The following is a 6,010-nucleotide window of genomic DNA, read 5'->3' as shown; positions in this document are numbered from 1 at the left end:
TTCTGGTGAATTTATATGCACCAATTTGTGCCCTTTCTGCATCAATTTGTGGTGGAAATGTCATTATTTATGTAAAGGAAAACACAATATTCAGGCACCAGATGACCAATCAAAATATAATGTAATATAATGCAATATAAGGCTCTCAGGTATTCTGTACTTTCAAATATGTATTCTCCTTGAGCAGTCAATATCAACTATCAGCTATTTCGCTAGCAAAAACGAAAGCTAACTTATTTGCGAAACAGCGCCCCCGCCACCACGTCGGCGCAGTGCCGCAATTGCAGTTAGAAATTACAGAAATCCACCGAGTGCAAGGCTTGTAGAAAATACGACCGTCAGAGTTTTGTTGAGACCTGGAGGCGGCTAGAAATATGACGGAGGCGGCCGCCTCAAAATTCTCTGCAGGAAAAACCCTGCACCTTCAGCATCACTACAACACACACACACCTTCAGCATCACTACAACACACACACACACTCACACACACACCTTCAGCATCACTACAACACACACACACACACACCTTCAGCATCACTACAACACACACACACACACACCTTCAGTATCACTACAACACACACACACACCTTCAGCATCACTACAACACACACACACACCTTCAGCATCACTACAACACACACACACACACACACACCTTCAGCATCACTACAACACACACACACACACACACACACACACACACACCTTCAACATCACTACAACTGCTGAAGTCACCATAAAAGCTGTAAGTCAGATGAAAGTTTCAAGTGTATTTCAGCGGCTGGGGATAATATTCCCTTGAGTGTTTATGTGGTCTTGACCCACCAGGGGGTCTTTAGGAAGGAGAGAATGTTTATAATAAGAGACTTGATTAACAGGTGTTTTTACTCATACAATAGCTGTATGAGTAGCTAATGTAACAGCCAATGGGGATCTTAACAGACTAAAGCCTGATTTATACTCCTGCGTCGAATTTACGCGCGGCTACGCCGTAGCCTACGCTAGGGCTCTCCAAGTTTATAGGTCTACGTTGGTCCGCGGACCACGTCGCGTTGGTCGGTGTACTCATAGCGGCATAATAGCGATCAAAAAACGTATTTTTTTATGCTTGTTGTAAAGAAAATGTCTATAATGCATTGACCTTTTCTGTAATTACTCATTAATAAAGATTTGAAAAATTATGATAACCATCGTATTATCTTAGTTTAATGTCATTTCAATGCATCATAGAACGTTTATTTACAACAAGCATAACAACAAAAAGATCGCTATTATGCCGCTTTGAGTACACCGTTCCAACGGAGCTCCCTATGGAAGCGTCAGGCACAGCCTTCCTGAGCGCGATTCACATTTACGAGATGTACAATCCTGTTTATTTAGAAATAAATGATTAGTTACAGGGAGCCCCACGGCTGTTCGTTGGGTTTAAATTATATTTATGATAGACATATTTAATGTTAAGTTATCTATAAGAACTATGATTGGTCCGCTTGGTAGCGTCACATTCCGACTCTCGTAAATGCGGAAGTCATGACAGAAATGTCATTAACTTTTTCTGTAATTACTTATTAATAAAGATTTGAAAGATTTGAAAATGTATGATAACCATCTTATTATCTTAGTTTACTGTCATTTCAATGCATTATAGACATTTTCTTTACAACAAGCAAGTTGTTTGATCGCTATTATGCCGCTATGAGTACACCGACCAACACGACGCGGTCCGCGGACCAACGTCGAACTATAAACTTGGAGAGCCCTCATGTAGGCTACGGCAGGGCTGGACTGGCCATCTGGCATACCGGGCATTTGCCCGGTGGGCCGCGGTAGTTTTGGGCCGAGCCGACCGGCAAAATAAAACCAGCCGGCCCGGCCGAAAGCTACCATCGAACGGCCCATAAATCGAAAGCTACCATCGAACGGCCCATAAATCAGGGGCAGCGGCCCATTGGTCAATTTTCTGTACAGACACTGGGCTGGCCCAATCAACAGAGAGAACGGGTGGGGGGGGGGGGTCAGGGGTCACGCACGCAGCAGCACCAGACCTCCGTCTCAGTTTCGCGGTAGTTTTGGTCCGAGCCGGCCGGCAAAATAAATGTAGTTAGCCTGGATAGTGGATACTGAGAGAGATGGAGCGCAAAAGCACACAAAAACGGAAGGGAGGCTGGGAAAAACTTAGGGAGAAAAACAAAAAGAAACTCAAGGCAGATGCTGCCAAATGTGTAAATATTAGGGACATGTTTACTGCACCCAAGCCCGGATTATCCATATATTGCATCGGGTGAATGCCCTGGGGCACCAGCCAATGGGGGGGCACCAAATTATTCAGACAATGAATAGACCTTTAAAATATTTTGGGCACATTTTTAAAATATAGGCTATATTTACTGGAAGACATCCACACAGATACAAAACTAACGGTTATATTTAGGCTATCATATAAATAATAAGATAAAAAATTGCGAGTGCCCCACCCCCAGTCACAGACAAGTGCCCCCCCCCCCCCCCCCAATCACAGACAGGTGCGCGATGACGCAGTGACGCCAAACTATCAACTAAGAAATCAAAATGGACAGGCGACAACTGAGTGGCTCTGCCAAGCGAAAAATTAAGCAATCCTGTCTTGTTCAGCGCATTGATGCATACAGGGCCCTGAATGGACTATTTGGCGTTTTGTTTGATTCCGACATGGACCGCGATTCTGTGCGTGAACGCGCTACTGCGCTCTCCTCCACATATCCAGATGACCTGGACAAAAACTTTGGAGATGAACTTATTCAGTTCAAGGATTTTGTGCGGGAGGAGACAACCCGTTCACCAGAGGAGATGCTTCAAATCCTGAGAATACATGGACTACAGACGACGTTCCAATGTGTGTTTGTCGCACTGAGGCTCTTCCTTACCGGTAAGGCTTACTTATGATTATTTGGGGCTAATATGACGCTGTGGCTGATTTGGGCCTGTGTGATGCACAGGGCTATAGCCTACGTCTGATACAGCATCACGAAGGTGAGCAGAGCGGCAAAGAGAGAGGCGCTGTTTATTTCCATTTTTGGACTTGGTTGGTATTGAGCTTGTTTTATTGTAGTATACAGTATGTGCATTTTCCCCCTTTGTTATGGTTTTGCATGTAGTCTCAGGCCATTTATGATGGAAATAATTTGCCTATATTTAGAAAGTCGTGTTGCATTGGGATGTGAGTTGCATTCAGATTTGAGCATCAGTGTCAAGGCTATACTACGGCATTAGGCCCAACTGGGATGAGCCTGTACTGTAGTAATATGCTCTTGTAAATCTATGGTTTTTGTAACCATAGTAAATATCAAATTTTCACTTGCAAAGTAAAAAAATTAAATAAATAAAAAGTGTGTGTGTTGGGGGGGGGCACACATCAAGTCTGGTCACCCTAGGGCACCCTAGGGGGTTAATCCGGGCCTGACTGCACCCTCAAGTTTACCACAGCAGCAACAGCAACAGGTTGAAGAGGAGGCTAGCAGGGAGGAGCGGGAGCAGGGTACAGATACAGAGGATAGAGAGGATACAGAAGAAGCGGGGCCGAGTCAGCCTGTAACCGTTGACCCGGTAAGGAAAATATAGGTAGCTGTGTAGGGGTGTAACGGATCGCCCCCCACGGTTCGGCACGCATGTGTACCGCGGATCAATTGCAAAATGTAACCAAGTAATAATATTACTTAATATTAGTTAATATCCCTTGTAAATCACAATGTAGAGTTGCCATGAAAATATAGACGCGACAGTTGCGTGCTTTGTTTTACTCTAAAGCGCAATGATAGGTTGATAATGAAAAAAAAATCCAGAACAACAAGGCTGCGTTCGTAAATTCGCTCTGGAATCTGATCACTGAGTACACTGGTCTACTTGCACTGGTACCATTGCTTACTGTATGTAGTCGTCTTTGTAGTGGTTTGGGGGAATACTACAGTTTGACATATGACTGTACAGCACAGTATATAAGACGGTGGGTGTGGTCCGACCGATTGGGGTGGGCCTGTCTGGGCCAAAAATGCCAGGGCCTAATTTTTGTCCCAGTCCAGCCCTGGGCTACGGCGTAGCCGCGCGTAAATTCGACGCAGGAGTATAAATCAGGCTTAACACAGTAACATCTCAACTTATCAATAATGACTATATGGCTCCCTCTAGTGGTCAGTTGTACATGATGCATGATGACTTCACATTTGCCGTTGAATAGTTGCTCTGCACGTCTCATATTGTGGACAGTGTTCTAGTCTGAGTCATGATCAATGAGAAAGTCACTAATCTGCAGGCTGGACTCCACTGATTGTCAGAGTGAAGTCTCTCCCATATCCAATGCCACTGAATCTAGATGGAGTCCCAGTGAACTTAATGCTTGTTTGAAAAATGTGGAGTTTAGGAGCTTCTCCTGCTCTCTGCTGGTACCAGCTCAGGGAATTACTATACACATCACTGCTGACTCTACATCTTATGCTAACTGTCTCTCCTGTGAGAACAGCTTTCACTGCTGGTGTCTGGGTCAGTGTGTACTGTCCTTTGGACTCTACATATCAGAGGGAGAAAAGAAGACATCAAACATGTCAAACCTTTAACACTGGAGATGATTCACTCATCTGATTGACTCAGAGTGTTAAAGACTCAAACCAACTGAGAGGTTTAGACCCTCATCATACCTCCTATGTAGACGGCAAGAGTCCATATGAAGACGCTGACCAAAGTCATGGTTGTTGTGGGTCCTGCTGTTGGTCTGCAGTTGGTCATGAAGTGTTAAACTCACAGGGCTATAAACACACCAGGGGCACTGAAGCATGGGCTGTCTATGAGAGTCCCTCCACTATGCAAATCACTGCTGTGCTCTCAATAAGGGAGAGGCAGGTGTTACTTGCTACAGTTGCTTGTTCCTCGTGTTCGCACAGAGCTGGGAAACAAAGCCTTCTGCTACGCTGCCCCCTCTGCCTGGAACCTCCAGAAAGACTTCAACCTGGAAACACTGATCTCGTACGACGCCTTTAGTGGAATCTTGAGGGACCTTGAAGGGGAAAGTACTAGATAGTGTCTCTGTACTTAACACAGCCGCATATGCATTCCTGAGACTGCCTTATGTTCATTGTTTTATACTGTATGAATGAATGAATGAATGAATGGACTTTATTGTCATTGCTACAGTACAGGTACCAAACAACGAAATTTAGGAGGGGTGGCTCCCCTGGTGTTAGGAAAGGGAGAAAAAAAAATACACTTTTAGAAAAAGAATAAAATCACAAGAAGGTAAGGAGCTGGTTTACATAAATAAAGGCTATGTTCACAATCCACTGTACTATACTGCACAGATAGTCGACTAGGGTTGTCATATTGCACAATAGTATTTTTTCACGTTATTTAAAGTGTCACAGTTTGCAGGCTTGAAATGTACATGTTTGTGCCTCAGCACTACACCTGATTTTTTCAGTCCAGCAGCTGCCATACAATCCGTCCAGACTGTCCAGGGCCCAGAACTTAGGTCTTTGCTGTGTTCAGGGCCTGGACGGCCCTGTGGTAGAAGCAGTTCTTCAGTCTGTTTGTCTTAGCGGCCGGGGTCCTGTACCTCCTTTTCGAGGGCAGCCTGATAAAGTGTATGTGCCCAGGGTGGGTCGGGTCCCTGGAGATCTTGGAGGCCTTCCTGAGACAGCGTGTGTTGTACAGCTCTTCCAGAGAGGGGAGGGGGGCGCCGGTGATCTTCTGTGCTGTTCTCACGACTCTCTGTAGTGCATTTCTCTCCGCTGTTGTGCAGCTGTAGAACCAGTTGCAGATGCCGTAGGTGAGGATGCTCTCCACTGCGCCGCGGTAGAAGGCCACCAGTATCTCCTGCTTGTTGTGTTCTTTCCTGAGGCATCTCAGGGTGTATAGCCGCTGTTGTGCCCTCTTGATGGTGCCTTTTGTGTTGTCCTTCCAGGTCAGGTCATCCCGCATGTGATGTCCCAGGAATCGGAGGGTTGAGACTCTCTCCACGCTCTCTCCGTCGATGAGCAGGGGC

This window comes from Nansenia antarctica (assembly GCF_963989245.1).
Source record: "Nansenia antarctica genome assembly, chromosome: 2".
NCBI classification, from domain to species: Eukaryota; Metazoa; Chordata; class Actinopteri; order Argentiniformes; family Microstomatidae; genus Nansenia; species Nansenia antarctica.
The sequence above is the reverse complement of the archived record's forward strand: the minus strand, read 5'-3'. Positions refer to the sequence as shown.